Below are 17,679 nucleotides of genomic sequence, written 5' to 3' on the forward strand. Positions count from 1 at the left end.
TTTTTAGTTTTTGAAATTTTTTTGTTTCATTGTGATCAGAGAATATGCTTTGTATGATTTCAATTAGTTGAAATTTACTGAAACTTGCCTTATGACCAATGCAATAGTTAATTTTTGTAAATGTTCATGCTTGAAAGTATTGTGTTTTCTTCACATTTTCGAGAAGCAAGAGCAAATGGGAAGGTAACACCCCCTGTACTTCTTCTGGGCAACAAGTATTTTAGGTACAGAAGCAACAGATAACAAATATGCATAATTCTCTTTGCTCACCAGATTCAAGGGTCAGTTCATAGGGATCTACTGAGGCCAGATGTCAGACTACATAAAGGAAATTGATATTATATCTATATCTATTATTATATCCAATTGTGTAGGGGTTTGGGGCTGCATTACTGATAAATAATCAAGAGATGAAGTTCCAGTTGGTAGACCTTCAATACAAGGCAGCTAACCTTGGCTCCGAGTTCTGTGCTACCTCCTAAGCATCCATGGTTACATCATCCCTCACGTAATCAAGAAGCTGGAGTTCAAGCCTTGCTTTTATAACTCTTTGATGTATTGAACCAATGGCTTGACCGCTGACCTTAGAACTCTGCCAAGATCAATTGCTTTACAAGTTCAACTGTAATTTATTTTCATGGAACTCTGCAGAAGATCAATCGTATCTATGGATAGCCCACCTAAAGGACTCAGTTTTGAGTAAATTGACCCACATGGATCCACATACAGTAGGTCAACTCTAATTTTGCCTTCCATGTTGATGTTTTCATTCCAAGTGATGATTTTATGCTCAGTCTGTGTGTTACTAAAAGGAGTTTAATGAACTCCACTATGGTAATAAATTTGTCTGTTTCCCCTTGCAGTTTTGTTCAGTATTGGATTAAAATTTTATGACTCTATGATTAAGTAAGTATAAATTAAAATTTGAATATTTTTATTAAGTCAATGTTTATTAAAAAGTGAAAAATTTTGTGTCTAGTGTTCCTTTTTCATGTTAAAGTTTATTTTATTTGTGTTACTAAAGCTATTTAGGTTTATCCTGGTTCATAGATGCACAATTTATCTTTTCTCAACTCTTTTCATTCAAAATTTCAGCCTTCTTAAGATATATCTCTTTTAAATAGCACATAGGTAGCATTTCAAAAATCTAATCTTTGCTATTTATTGCATAATTCACATTTACAGTTGACCCTAGAATTGCATGAGTCCATTCATGCAGAATTTTTAGTACAATACTGTAAGTGTATTTTCTCTTCCCTATAATTTTCTTAACAAAATTTTCTGTAACTTACTTTATTGTAAGAATACAGGGGCGCCTGGGTGGCGCAGTCGGTTAAGCGTCCGACTTCAGCCAGGTCACGATCTCGCGGTCCGTGAGTTCAAGCCCCGCGTCAGGCTCTGGGCTGATGGCTCAGAGCCTGGAGCCTGTTTCCGATTCTGTGTCTCCCTCTCTCTCTGCCCCTCCCCCGTTCATGCTATGTCTCTCTCTGTCCCAAAAATAAATAAAAAACGTTGAAAAAAAAAATTTAAAAAAGAATACATAATATAATACATAAATATACAAAATATGTGTTAATTGATTATTTATGTTATCAGTAAGGCTTCCAATCAATAGTAGGCTATTAAAAGTTAAGTTTTGGAGGAGTCAAAAATTATTCGCAGATTTCTGACTGTGCAGAAATTGTTGTTGTCCCTAACATTATTCAAGGTCATTATTCAAGATCAACTACACTGTCATTATTGATTAATATAAACAGTAGCATAACATTTTATAACATTTGTTCTATACATTTCAAATTTTCCATGTTTCTTGTCTTCTTTGTTGACTTCTTTCTTGCATTAAATGTTTTACCACTCTTTTTCCCCTTTACAAATTTGGAGATTATATGCTAGATATTTTCAGAGGTTGTCTTAGAATATTCAACACACATATTTAAATTACCTGTGTCTAGTTTAACCAATGCTTTTTAAACATCCTCCAGACAGATTAAGGATCTTAAATGATTATATTTGCCTCACTTCCAAATTCTGTTATTATGCCCATGATATCTTCATTATTTTATTTAATTCTTTAAAACACTCCACATGACATTATTTTTACTGCTTAATCCACTCAATATTTATTAAGATTTAATCATAAGTTTAGTTTTTTTCCAAATGGTTATTTATTTTTACCTCATTCATTGTGCACTTGGGATCGCATTCCTTCTGTCTCAAGCATCTTATTGATGCTTATTAACGATCTGATGTTCTCAAACCCTTTAGTTTTCTTGGTTGAAAAATGTCTTTCATTTGTCAGTTATCATAAAGACAGTTTTCCCTGCATATAAAATCCTATGTTGGCAGTTCTTTGTAAGTAAAGATATTTTTCTATTACCTGCTAGCTCCCATCAATGCTGGTATTCTATCATAACGTTAAAATGTTTGTGGGTTTTTTTTTTTTGTTTGTTTGTTTGTTTTTTGTTTCTTGTTTGTTTTTGTTTTAATCTGTAGCTCTAGTTTCAATTTTCTGTCTTTACTGTTGTTTTTGTTTCTTTGTTTGCTTTTTTTTTGTCTGACCCTAGATGTGCCTTATTCTTTATATTTTTCCTGGTTGGAGTGGGTTGTGCTAATTGAAACTTTAGATTAATTTCTTGTATTACTTCTAGAAAACTTTGTCCCATTGTATCTTCAGATATGGCCTCTATCCAGTTCCTTCTCTACCCCAATCATTTTACCCTTGCTCCTCCATGTTTCTGAATCTTTATCCTAACTTTTTATCTCTGTGATTCATCCCTCAAGATTCTTCTGACTTATCTTCAGAAATTCTCTCTTGAGGATTATCTATTCTGCTCTTCAACCTATCCACTGGGTTTTAAATGTTGGCCATTACACTTTTCAAAAACATCAATTGGATTTTTGTTTTCAGAGTTACCTGGTCACATTTTATAGTTTCCCCCTCCCTGGGGAAATTTTCAAGAAAGACTTCCTTTTTTTTTCATTTCTCTAAACAGTAAACATACTTGTTTCATAACCCGTGTGTCTGCAACACTCATTCTTCTGTATATGTGTGTGTAGGTCTGTATGTGTTAATTCTCTCTACTCTCTCTCATAGCATCTTTCCTGTGTCTGCTTAGGTTTGTTTGTTTGGTTTGGTTTGGTTTTGTCCCACGTGTCCTCATTCTCAAAAGATTATTTGTGTGGATCAGGGCCTAGGATGAAAGTTCCTTCTTCTAAAATAGTATCTATAATCTATAAACTATCTGAGGCACTGAAACTAAATGGACAATTTGAGCATTCTTTTAACAAGCACCTAGTAGAACTACCACTTGGAATATTTTAAACTAAATCCTTGGCTTTATTTTTTTGGATTTTGGTTTTGTTTTGGATTTTTATTGTTTTTTGTTTGTTTGGTTGGCTGGTTGTTTTTTTGGGGGAGGTGGGGAGCACATGGGGCTAGATTGCTGTTATAAGATCTCAGAATCGCTGCTTCCCTCCTATCTGATTCTGGGCCATAGTATGTATGCTTTCTAATCCTTGTGATGTAGTGGAGGGAAGTTTACATGGGTTCATCTTTACCCTTATGTTACTGTCTCCTTGTGCCTTCAGCCTACTATGAATGGGTCTCCAGTTGGCTAACGTCCTTGAAGTGGCCTGAGGTGTTTAGCTTTTTAGTTGCTTTTGGTTGAGGTTTAGTGCAAATAACCTGCCCTATATTAGTTTAAGAAATTATATTAGGTGGGCACCTAGATGGCTCAGTCAGTTAAGCATCTGACTCTGGCTCAGGTCATGGTCTCATAGCTCATGAATTTGAGCCCTGCATTGAGCTCTGTGCTGACAGCTTAGAGCCTGGAGCCTGCTTCAGATTCTGTGTCTCACCCTCTTTCCCCCCCACCCCCCATTTGTGCTCTCTCTCTCTCTCAAATATAAACATTAAAAAATTAAAAATATATATTTTAGGAATAATATTATAACACAGCTTATTATATCCACATATTAATTTCACAAAATAATTTAACGTTAGAACTGCTATATCCTATTTATTTTATTATTTTTTTCTTTCTCATAAGGGGCATAATAGCATACCAATTTGATTATCAGTGTGCATTTAACTGGTGGAGTGTCAATGGCCCCAAACTCCCAACTATTTGGAAAAAATAAACAGACAAATGAAAAATCCTAAGTAGCTTATTTTAAGCAAACAGGAAATCAAAACCACTGCTGCAGAATTTACAAAACCTAAATTAGAACATTATATATTACAAATTATAAAAATGTTCATAATAACTACAAGCCCTCTCTAAAGAAAATAATGTTAATTTAATTTTTAAAAATCAGAGACTTCTGCTTCTGGGGACATGCACCGAATGTACTTTCTCTCTTTCCCCCACTAAGTACAACAAAGACCCATGGAATTATATATAAAACAAATAGGTAGAGAGAAAGAAGCTGATTTTCTAGAGACCTTGGGAGTCAGGTAACCACATAACAGTGAGTTTTATTGTTCATCCATCATCCTTAATATCCTACATTGGATACTGGAGACGCTGGCAACCTGGAAACCCCGTGGCACAGATAACAAAAAAAGGAAGACTTCCTTCCACCTGGAGTTTGCTCTCTGCAGCCAAAAACCAGGAAAGGGGAAGAAAATTTTTAGACAATGAACACTCTAGCCCAGTCAAGTGTTACCCACATACAGTCACACATATACAAATGTGGCCTTCACCTTACTCACACTAGCCAAGTCAAAGGGGGAACCTAAATTCCCACCCTTGCCAAGTTGTAATGAGACACCTCTTCCACCAGTGTCTATGGAAACTAGTTGAGGAGCCCTAAATGGTAATATTGAGGTGTGTTTCCAGGTCCTTGTAGGGGTCGTTCCAAGAGAAACCTACTGGAGCCCCAGGACTTTCACCACCACTCAGAAGTGAGACCAACCACTCTGCATTGTCAGGAGAGACCATGTGGGGATGCTGAATGTCCATCCCCACACATAACACATAACTAGTGATATCACCTTCATCCACCTCACTAAGGTGGTGTGAGAGGAGGCCAAAGAAAAGGAATGATTTATACCACCTTTCAGTGGTAACAAGGTCACACCTCAACGATGTCAGGGAAAATCATTTGGTGGGTGGTAACAAGGAGTCCATGACCTTTTGAGCCAAGAGGGAGGCACAGTGAGATGCCTGAACCCCTGCTGTCATTCAGAAGTGGTGAGGAGCCCACCTCCTGATGTCAATGGAAGCTAATTATAAAATCTGGAAATTCACCACTTGCCTGGAAACGAGGTGGAAACTCCCCTAAACGTACCTGAACTCTGACAGAGGACTCCTCCTAAAACATAATATATTAATAGATTCCACCTTAAACAACAATGCCCCTAATGCCCAGGTTTCAGAAAAATATCACGTATTATGCCAAGAACCAGGAAGATCTTAAAGGAGAAAAGATAATGTTAAGATGCTGTCACTGAGATGACACAGACACTTGGATTATCTGACAGTATTAAAGCAGTCACCATCATGGGATGCCTGGGTGGCTCAGTCAGTTGAGCATCTCTTGATTTCAGCTCAGGTCATGATCTCATAGTTCATGAGTTTAAGCCCCACTTTGGGCTCTGTGCTGAGTGTGGAGCCTGCTTGAGATTCTGTTCTCTCTCTCTCTCTCTCTCTCTGCCACTCCCCTACTTGTGCTTTTTTTTCTGTCTCTCTCAAAATAAGTAAATAAACTTAAATAAAAAGAATGCAGCCACCATCTAATGTTGTAATGAGATGTTCCAGACATACTTGAAACAAATGAAAATGTTTAAGTGTCAGCAAATAAATAGAAAGTTTAAAAAATACATAGAAGTTAGATCAACATAGATAGATAGATAGATAGATATAGATAGATATAGATATAGATATAGATATAGATATAGATATAGATATAGACACAAAAGTAGACATTTTAGGATTAAAAATTGAAATAACCAAAATAAAATAGCTACATAGCCTCAACAGCAAATTGTAGAGGACAGAGGAAAGAATCAGTGAACCGGAAGATAGAACAATGGCAATTACACATTCTGATATACAAGGTGGAAATAGTCTGGAACAAATTAACAAAGCCTTAGGGATCTATGAAACTACAAGAACGATGTCAGATTCCTTCCCCCGTCCCATTTCCTCCGTTCTTTCCTCCCTCCTCTCCTCTCTCTCTTTCTCTCTGGGCGTCTCTCTCTTTCTTCCTTTGTTTTTGTTGAGGGAGGAGTTCTTCAGAAGAACTATGCTAGTCCAGGCTGATGAAAGTGTACTTTCCAGCACTACAAAGTCACACAGAGCCTAAACTCATGCAAACGATCCAGGGGTTACCAGGAAAGAATGACAGCAATTGGGACGAATGTAAAGAAAGATGGGAGTGGATTGTTGATTGAAGCAAAAAAAAAAAAAAAAAAAAAAAGAAACTGAAAATTCAAAACACATGCTCTTTCTGAGACTTTGAAGAAAGGACAAAAATGGGGTCCCAAGGTGTGCTGAAGGCTTAAATGGCCAAGAGGCAAGCTTAACAGGACACACAAGACACGTCTCTAATGTTTACACTTCTTTAACATCTTTCCAGTTGCTCTGTTATGAGACTGTACTTCAGTGAAGCCAGATACAAAAACTTGTAAAATCAATGCAAGGCATCAAGAGATGGAAAAGAGCCACTACAAAAGTGTAATTACCTAAATACTTGTCAGTGAGATCATCTTTGCTGCAGCAGTATTGTTCAAGGAGAGGGAAAGGGCCTTAAGAGAGTTCCACAAAACTTGTGAAAAAGGGAAAATTGAGGCTATCATGCATTTTGTTACAATCAACTAACCTCATCTAAATGTAAATAAATAAATAAATAAATAAACAAATAAACAAACAAATAAGTAAGTAAAAATAAGAATATTTGTCATACTATATATAAAAACACAATTCTTTTTTTTTGGAGCATAAAAATGAAAATCATTCATTTTACATTTATTTGTTGAGTGCCTACTATGCACCCGTCATTATTCTAAGCACCAGGGTAACAAGCAGAGCATAGACATCAGTGCCATTCTCATGAGCTTTACATTATAGTGGGAGAAAGATAAGAGTAAATAAAATTAATAAAAAATCAATAAAGCAACAACCAACAAATGGAAAGTCCACTTGCGAAGAACAATAATATGTTTGGAAATTATTCTAAAAATTAGCCTTCCAAGAAGAGATTAATATATCTACTTATTTACATTTTTACCAACTAACTTCTGGGAAGGTGGCAGTGTGTTTGTTCATCCCTGAATCCCTCTCCCTCCCCAAATCTCTACATTATGAAATAATGTAACAAAGGGAGGCATCCAAACCACCCTCAAGTGAAATCCCTCTAGCTCCCCCTGAACTTCCAGACGAGAAAGCAGGGACCAAATTTCATTATCCTTAGTCCTCAAGGAGATCCAGGCAAACAGAGATTCCTAAGTAAAATTGACTTTTTTTTTTTTTACTTGCAAGTGCCAATCAGTGAAAAATATAATGACCAGTAGTACATTTGGGTGCCACTACCTTGATTTTTGCTAAGGCATCACAGTGTTACCCATCATTGCTTTTGTATCATGATTGCAAAAGTAAACACAGTTCTTCCATGAGGTTAAAGAAAAATGAAGAAATTTGGGGGCAATTAGGTGGCTTAGTCGGTTAAGCGTCCGACTCTCGGTTTCCGCTCGGGTCATGAGCTCATGGTACACGAGTTTAAGCCACACATCGTGCTGTCAGTGTGGAGCCTGTTTGGGATTCTCTGTCTCCATCTCTATGGCCCTCCCCCATTGTACTCTCTTTCTCTCTCAAAATAAATAAATATACTTTAAAATGTAAGAAATTTAAAGACATTACTCAACACTGTGAATATTTCAGTTTCATTTGTGCTTGGTGCCAAACATTCATATAAAACAGGATCTTCCTGGCTGCTTAGTTCGTGCCCTTACCAGATAAATACAAACAAATGGGCAAGTCCAGCCATATCTGTAGATTCACTGATTTGTAAGAGAAAAGTACAGTTCTGAAGATATTATCAAAACTCCATTCTAAAAGAAGGTAGTTCAACCTTTCCTCACAAAATCTGGCAACTATGTAACCAAAGCACTTTTTTTTCCAAAATTAAAATAGATACACTTTTCTGACGAAGAGCTTTTACATTTATATTTCTACATGAATCAGTTTCAGAAGTGGAACAGTAGTGGTTTACTTGCCATCATGAAAGATAAAGACATTAACATGTTACCATTCCTTCCACCCTGTCCACCACCCATACCTCTTAGTGACGTGGGTATCCAATAGGGTTTTTCTCCAAAGGAAGAATTTTTACATTATTTTTATGTCACATAGCTATCATTTGAAGAATTATAGTGCTTTCATACCATGTATTATAATGTATCATAGTCGATATAAACTCGATTTCATTTTTAAATGGACAACATGTTCTCTGTAAGTTATTTCACATGCAAATTCATGTTTCCTATGAATAGATTCCTTGGTCAAGCTTGAAGTGCTTGTTTATTTGTTTTCCTCCATTAAATATGAGTGGTAATAAAGCTATTGAATCTTTTCATGTCTGATGTCTTGCTTGGGATTCACACATGTGCAACAACTTAACTGCATGTGGAAATAAATATTAACAGATATCTCTTCAAAGCTATAGATTCTATTATACTTTATTCTGGAATTTGAATATGGTGTAATTGAGTAGAAGTCTGAGAACAGCCTATTTTTCCCCCTTTGGACTTTAGTCCAATCTCAATGTTTGTAGGATTTTTTTCATTATGCTTAAAATTAAATACTTACTCAAAAATATAACCTCATACATGTTACTTATACTTATATTGGAGAATTACTAGACAATGTTAATCAACAAATTCCTTTAGCACAAAAATTTTCCTTCTACTTTATTTCGGGAAATTGCTTTGTTCATTATTATGTTTTCTGTTTGAGAAATCAAACCTTAAAAATTTTACTTGCTATTGTCTGTTTTCCTTGCAATACTTTTCTTGAAATCACTAGTTCTGATATATTAAATTCTGTGATCATATTACCTGTATATGTGAATTGGTCTATTTGCTCGCATAGATACATTTTTAGTCCACATTGTTTGTTTGTTTGTTTGTTTGTTTGTTTGTTTTGTGAGGGGGGTGCAGGGCCGAGAGAGAGGGAGAGAGAGAATCCTAAGCAGGCTTTGCTGTCAGCACGGAGCCCAACAGTAGACTGGATCCTACGAACCATGAGATGTGACCTGAACTAATCAAAAATTGGATGCTTAACCAATGAAGCCACTCAGGTGCCCCTTAGTCTACATTCTTAACATCATAACTTTTATCTATAGTTCCATAGTGTTAACACTTCTGTCATTTTCCTTTAGAAAACAAAATAATTTTGCCTAAAGTTCTATTCTTTCCTAGAGCTGAGTTGTCCCAAACTCTGCATGTTCTCTGAAAAATACCAATTTTTCCAGTTTTCTTTTTTTTTGAAGTGATTTTTACAGCTCCTGTGGTTTGTCTGTATTGTTTGTTCATCTCTGAATAAAAACATCTCTAACCAGTCTTCCTTTTTCTCTGAAAAGATTCTTCCTGGCAACTTTGTTTACCATTGTATCACGTCAGTCACCCCTGTGTGAATAAAGGTAATGGGCAAGTTGCCACAGATTTCTAAACTCTGTAGGGCAACTATATCTCTAACCAGCCGGAAGTCCAGCATTTTCATGGCTTAACATAACAGACATTTGTTTCCTGCCTACAAAACAATCCTGTGTTGGTGTTCCTGGTCTGAGATAATTAGGGGATCTAGACCTCTTCCATCTGATCGCTGTAGGATTCACTAGGGTCCTCCTTTTTTGTTTTCACCTGGCTAGTAGAAGGGTAAGAACAAGAGTATATGGAGAAAACCTTATCTGCTATTTAAACTGCCCTGGGGGAGAGTAACTCTTTGTACTTGTTAGCCTTTAATTGACTCAGTGATGGTCCATAGCCATACCTACAAATGGAGGAGAGGGGTTCCTGGGCAGCTTCTGTATATTTCTGTATACCAAGGTAATGGGAGGGAGGAGGACACATGTTGATGGACGTCTTCCACCTCTGCCTAGTCTGTCTCTCTGACCATTATCAGTGAACATCCTTCTCAGAGCTAGTACACATTCATGCCTCTCCAAAAGACAAGCCAAAGCCCCATCCAGTAGCAATACCCAGCTCAGAGTTCAGGCTCCCTGCCTTCATTTCTGGTTGTGATTTCACACATCATCTTGTCCCTCACCACCGAGCAGGAAAGAGTCCCATTCGGTAAACGGAAGCATAAGAAACCTCGGTTATATGCGTCCACAGTGAGCTAAGTACCTGCTGGGCAGGTGTTAGGAAAACCCCTGCCCTGCCAATGGGGGAAGGTCCTTGTTTGGATGCTGCTTCTGCTCTCTGGGAATAATGACCTTGTCCACGTTTCTCCGCATGCCCTTGGCACGGCCTTCGGGGTTAAAACTCTTTGTCTCTCCTCTAGTGCTTTCTAAGGTGCCACTGGGGAGCGTGCATTCCTTGCAGGACATACAGCTCCTTCCTTGTGCCATCTTCAAACACACCCTTCTACCTTCTGCTTCGTGGTACTGATGCTGGCACTAGTCAAGCCACACTTCTGCTTTGCCCGCTGGCTCCCGCGTAGCTTCTGCCGATAGGGGCACGGAAGGAAAGCTGCTAGGCAGAAGTAGAGAGAAGAAATGTGTTCTTTCCTATCTGCACCCCAGAGATGTTTCTTCACCACAGCTGCAGGAGCGACTGGTCCTTCTTCCATCTGAATCCCAGAATTTGGCGTTCGTCCAACACTTGCAGGGATAGCCAGCTTGCACCTCCCTCAGAGGCACAAATATCAGCCCAGCAGTTCTCAGCATCACAGTGATGGAACCCCTTCTCGAGACATCTAAGATTTAATACTTTCAAATTCTGCTTTGTTCCTCCAGCCCTCGGGATAATAGGTGCCTCCTGAAGTGACTGCCTCTAAAAATATCTTAGTCTTATGTCTTTTTAGCCTTTATAGTTATCTAGTTACCAAATTTATATCTGATCAGCAGTTCTTTATCTTATATTATCTCTGTTAAAATAGCTGTCATGATTTCCAACGCCTGACCGGACCATAGATGATGCCGACATTGCCACCAGCAGGGGTACTGAGAAGTGGAAACTCAAGATGAGGTTTGGGCATATCCGTTGGGTTGTATCTTTGGGTTTGAACACAACATTGGCTACTTGCCAATGGGTAATGGGAGTCTCTCTAATCCATGGAATATCATGGCCCCATGATTAACCCAAATTTCACTCATGGTTATTGTGATAAATTAGAACTAAAGAAATTGTTGGGTGACCAATGAACTGCCACTATTCATTTGTAGTAATTATCATGACTACAAGACTTTGGTATGAGACAGATTTTTATGATTATTCTGGAGCATCTATAGAGAGATTACAAACTAAAGCAATTAGACTCTCAACTCAAGTCACAGAGAACGAAAATACTTCTAATGAAACCTTAAATTCTCTCTTTTTTCTTATAGCCACAGAGATAGTGTTTCTGAAAATAAAACCAAAATTGGATTGTGTGGGTTATAGAATTATAACACAATCTGAATTCACAGACTCACCAGTCTTTCCTGTAGAAGTTAGAACTTACAACAGGGACTTCTGGGGGCACCTGAGTAGCTCAGTCAGTTGAGCATCCAACTCTTGATTTTGGCTCAGGTCATGATCCCAGGGTTGTTGGATCAAGCCCCGCATCAGGCTCCACACTGAGCATGAAGCCTGCTTAATTAAGATTCTCTCCTTCTCGCTCTCTAATAAAATCATAATTAAAAAGAGAACGGGGACTTCTGGTTGGAGTCATATGAAACTAAGAATATTGGAGCTACACCTCACTGTGGGTTTCATTGACATAGAGGGACCTTTCCCTACCCAGTGTGAGAAAACTAACCTTTTTCTTTAAAATCTTATATTAACTTTATCTAGGGAAGATGCTTTATATAAAGATATCAATTATCCCCAAGAGCCCACCCCAACCAATCTTTGCTGCCATTGGACCCACAACTATGGTAATATATTAGCATGTTCCACATGTCAATTACAAAGTCTGATTCAGTAGGAAGTAACTTACACATTCAAAGTTTTGCAGTTTTGTTTCATTAATTTAATTAAGCAGAAACCCAAGGTATGTGTATATTGTCATTCAAAAGCTGTTAGACCAGGGAATACAGAATACAACACCAAATCAGATGTTCTGTTTTGTTGTTTGTTTGTTTGTTTGTGTTTTGGTTTTAGTTTTGGGTTTGTTTTTTTATAGGGGTGCACTTGTTAGAGATTTTAGGAATGTCTCCTATATTTCATTTGGTTAATTGACTGCACTTGGCTTAGCAATGACTGATATATAATGAGTTTGAGATGTCAGAACTTCCTTCTCAAACATAGAAGATCCCTAACAGCTGCATGAGACAGAAATGTCAGAGAGGATTTATCATATGCATTCTTTTACCTCATCCTCTAAGACACCCCAGAGACCAGTATCGTCAGTAAGGCATTGAAAAATCTAGTGAGGGAAAGCTCTATGGTGCTGTCCTGTCTTGGCCAGGAATGATGATGGCAAAGACCACCATTAAACTTCCTGATTTCAGTGGGAATTATAAAATCCCAGAGTAGCAGAGGCCAAATCATAGTGTTTGATTATTAAAGATGAGGCAGGTGCATTTATCCTAATGTTCAGCAGGTACCAAATGGTTATCAGAATGTTTAATTGCAGGATCTTGATCAGTAGCTCATTCATGATAATGTTCCTAGGAATGAAATAAATGGGTGTTTCCTTGTGTAACAGGAAAAAATCCTGTTTGGTGGCCAGAAACATGAACTGATCACCACGATGGAGAGTTGCACCTTCTCACCCTATTTTCAAATCTAAGCCAGTTTGCTTTTTTTTTTTTAATTTTTTTAACATTTATTTATTTTTTGAGAGAGAGAGAGAGAGAGAGAGAGAGAGAGAGAGAGAGAGACAGGGCATGAGTGGAGGGGTAGAGAGAGAGGGAGACACAGAGTCTAAAGCAGGCTCCAGGCTCTGAGCTGTCAGCACAGGGCCCGATGTGGGGGGTCAAACTCACAAGCTGTGAGATCACGACCTGAGCCGAAGTTGGATGCTTAACTGACTGAGCCACCCAGGTGCCCCCAGTTTGCAGTCTTCTTGATTGAAGGAGAGGCTCATTTCCCTTGAATAAACACTCTGCAGTTCTGTCACTGTAAATCATCCTCCAAAACTTCTTCTGAGAAATTGATGACCAATTACTTGAAAAACTGTGTCTTGGGGAGAAGAGATATGTAGATTTTTCAGAGATTACTAGATACTAGCCCTGTGACACTAATTCCTGGGCACTGAGTCCTGGCCACTGTGGTCCATGGTTTAAAATGGGGCATGTGGTGGAGTTTTAACCCAAATTCATAAGAGTGACCCACATACCCAGTAGATCTGCATATCCCTCCTGTGTCTGTGGTTATTTCCTCACTTACTGAATGTATACTTGGAATGGCTATTCTTCTTTTTTTTTTTTTTCAACACTTTTTTATTTATTTTTGGGACAGAGAGAGACAGAGCATGAATGGGGGAGGGGCAGAGAGAGAGGGAGACACAGAATCGGAAACAGGCTCCAGGCTCCGAACTATCAGCCCAGAGCCTGACGCGGGGCTCGAACTCACGGACCGCGAGATCGTGACCTGGCTGAAGTCGGACGCTTAACCGACTGCGCCACCCAGGCGCCCCTGGAATGGCTATTCTTAAATGATGGCAGGATGCTCCCATTAAATCACAGGATTTTGACACGCGGCTCAAGCTCTCTTTGATAGTCTCTTTCCTTCAGGAACAATGTAGGCTTCTGATCTATTTGCATTCTATTCTGTTCAAAATCCCAGGAACCACATTAATAGTTACCACTTAGACTAAGACAAAGTTCTCAAACCCTTTTTTTTTTTTTTCTTCTTTGCCTTATTTATGGAGCTTAAATCATTTAATAGGTGCTACCATAGGGTCATCTGAAAGAAATAGGCTATAATGAGGAGGCAATACCATTAATCTAATCTGGTCCTCCAAGTTATAGTAGGAATATATTTTACCAAATATTTGCCTGTTTATTATTATAGGCCTCTAACTTTTACATGTTTTTTTTCTCTCTGCCTTAGGAGAGGATATGAGAAGAAGGGACTTTGAAGCATACACTTCCCATTACCTAGGGCTCCTGGCTATGCTGTCACTGCCTGAATGAAGAGCTAGAAAGAGAGTGTCATGTCTAAAAGCCAAAGAAAGCTGTGGCCTGCAGGAGCCCACACCTGTAAGGAGGGTCCAGGGCAGACCGCATGATCTGTGGTAGCCTAGTGCGTGGGCTAGTCTAGAACCATGAAGAGACAACCCTTTTTTCCCTCCACGATTCCCCCTGTCCTTTCTATTACAAGGCTTGAAATTGTGCCATTCATAAAAAGAAATATTTGCAGGACCCAGCTTGTTTTTAATGACAAAGCAGGAAAAAGCATGAATTTATAGTTGAGTGGTGATAGGTTGATAACGGGCACAGCTGGTAATAACACAGCGCCTCTGTTCAGGAGACACCTGCATCAGCGGGTCACATGGTAACATTCAGACAGGAAGGGGCCAGGCAAATGGACTTCGTGAAGGAGCCTCCCTTTCTCATGCTGTGTCCAAGGACTGAGAGATGGCATTTTTGTGGCAACCGCCATTTCTGGTACAGTTCAAGTTGTCCATGCATTCAGTGGCTCACGGGGAATCGAGAGAATATGAGGCTTAGAAGTTTTTAATTTACATTCATTCTATTGAAATACAAGATAAATCAACTGTAGGTCAGCTTGCTGGTGTTAAGGAGTTTCAGAATCCCACTGGTATCCATTCCCTGCTTTGGTGTGAGCCTGTCTCATTAGTGCAAAGTTGAGAGAGGAAAAACTCAGAGTCTCTGTATTTTCCGATTTGAAGATGGCATATATTATCCACCATGCAGCTGTCTTTGTTGCTTTTAGTCTATACTTGTGAAAGTAGCTTCCACTAGTTTATCTTCTGGATCTATGAGAGTTCCCCACTGATGCTAGAGTCCCCCGTGTACCATCCTGGACGCCAGTCTTTGAACTTCCAAACTGGGATATCAGTTATTTTCCTTAAATCTGTACACTTACTTCCTGCATATCATACTCCCCCCTAAGAAGAGGAGTTATATTTCCACTAAAGCATAGGTCTAGTCTTTCTTATGTTTGGTCATATATCCAGATCCTTGGGCATTTCCTGTTGTAAAAGTCAGTTGAATTATGGCATTGTGACTAGGAATGATTTACTAACTTTCAATTAAGTAAATGTAATGAAAAGCTAATTGCAGGAGAGACATGTATTAAATGCTGTTAAATCTGTATACAGAAAAAAGTAATCCTCGATGATCTTATAATTCACAAGAATCTATCATTAATTTTAGGGGCATGTCTTTTTAGTTCCTTTACCTGTGCAAGTTTAATATATTTTAATTTATGCTAAAATAAACTTTATCCTTTTAAAAGTAGGATATAATATTAAATCCTTGTGAATGTCGTTTGTAATGTTTGCACAGAATTTACTAATATCAGTGTGCTGTGTTTGAAGTAGTCACTCTACTACATTTGGAATTGGTATTGGATCTGATTTTTCTCTATTATGCCTAGGTTTACAAATAAGCAAAATCAAACACAAAATGGTTTCCCTAAATTTAAATTTTGTAAAAAGAGATTTAAAAAGGTCAAATTTATGGGATGCCTGGGTGGCTCATCAGTTAAGTGTCCTACTTCAGCTCAGGTCATGATCTCCTGGTTTGTGAGTTTGAGCCCCACATTGGGCTCTGTGCTGACAGTTCAGAGCCTGGAGCCTGCTTCAGACTCCGAGTCTCCCTCTCTCTGCCCCCTACCCCCCACCATTCACACTCTTTCTCAAAAATAAATAAGACAAATAAAATAAAAACATTTAATAAAAAAGGTCAAATTTCAAAATTGAAAATTGTGAAATATTAGGTCTTGATATATATTGATAACTGTTTTCTTTCTTTTTTTAAAGTTTATTTATTTATTTTGAGAGAGAGAGCAAACACGAGTATGGGAGGGGCAGACAGAGAGGGAGAGAAAGAATCACAAGCAGGTTCTGTGCTATCAGCGTGGAGCCCCACACTGGGCTCTGTCTCATGACCCTGAGTCATGATCTGAGCCAAAATCAAGAGTCAGACACTTAACTGACTGAACCTCCCAGACACCCATGACAATTTTTTTCCTCAAATAATTTTTCTTCTTAACAAGAATTATGATGACATCATCTTAATGAAATCATCACCAGCACCAACGCATGTTTTTAGTGTCCACATCCTTGAAGGGATATTGTCAACTTTGTAATATCCTTTGTGCCTAATATCATTCTAAACACCTGGTGCTAGAAATTTCTATCATGTGACATTACAACTGTCTGTCTCTGAAAGTCCCCAACTGTCCCCCATATGCTTGGGGGATTATCTCTTGTCTTTTCTTTAATGTTGATATTTTTATTTTCTCCCTCAGAAGTAACTAGGAAAATAAAACTAGTACTTCTGACATTAGGTGTTACTTGGTTTTTTTCACATGTAAAGAATCTTCTGAGTTCTTTTTATTTTATTTATTTATTTAAGTATTATTTTTTAATACAATTTATTGTCAAATGCCTAACATACAGTGTGTAAAGTGCTCTTGATTTTTGGGGTAGATTCCCGTGGTTAATCGCTTACACACAACACCCAGTGCTCATTCCAACAAGTGCCCTCTTCAATGCCCATCAGCCATTTTCTTCTCTACCCCACCCCCCCATCCACCCTCAGTTTTTTCTCTGTATTTAAGAGTCTCTTATGGTTCTTGATATTTATAGATGACCCTACTTCCTATGTGAAATCTTACATAAGAATGAAAGGACTAGCTGTGTCCTGAAAAAAACGTAGAACACATGAAAATGACACTGAGTTTGGTGAGTACCCATTTACCAAGTACTTGGCAGTAATGATCACATTCAAGTTTTAAAGTTAACTTTGAAATAGTGTTAATTCAGGTACTGCATATGCTCGTTTCACACAGATACCAACATTCAACGAACTCAACATGGTGTAATAGTCTTGACCTCCACAGTTGGCTCACACACATGCTATTCTTTCCCTAGCAATGCCTCTTGTAACCCTCAGGGACTCTCTGCTAGGGAATGATGCCACTTCTTTCAGGAATTAACCTCTAGTGCATAATGCCCCCTCCATACATAAAACAAAACAAACAAAACAAAACAAAATTCTTATAGTTCTGTCAGCTGGCTAGGTGGATCCTCTTAATGTTCCTGTTGGCTTACTCTGCAGCTGCTAGAGGGTCAGTCTGGAAAGATGACCTAATTCACATATCTAAAAGTTGCTGCTGGCTGTTGGCCTGGGAGTCTTGGTTTCTTCTTCATGTGGCCTCTCATACTCAATAGATGACACCGGTTTCTTGTTCATGAAAGTCTTAGGACAGAATTCCAAGAAATTGAAAACACAATATGGAAGGTCACTTAAGGTCTGGTTTCAGAAACTGTGTAACATCACTTTTGCTAAATTGTATTGGTCAAAGTAAATCACAAAACCAGCCCACATCCAAGG

The sequence above is a fragment of the Neofelis nebulosa genome, chromosome 2, assembly GCF_028018385.1.
Source record: "Neofelis nebulosa isolate mNeoNeb1 chromosome 2, mNeoNeb1.pri, whole genome shotgun sequence".
In the NCBI taxonomy this organism is placed as follows: Eukaryota; Metazoa; Chordata; class Mammalia; order Carnivora; family Felidae; genus Neofelis; species Neofelis nebulosa.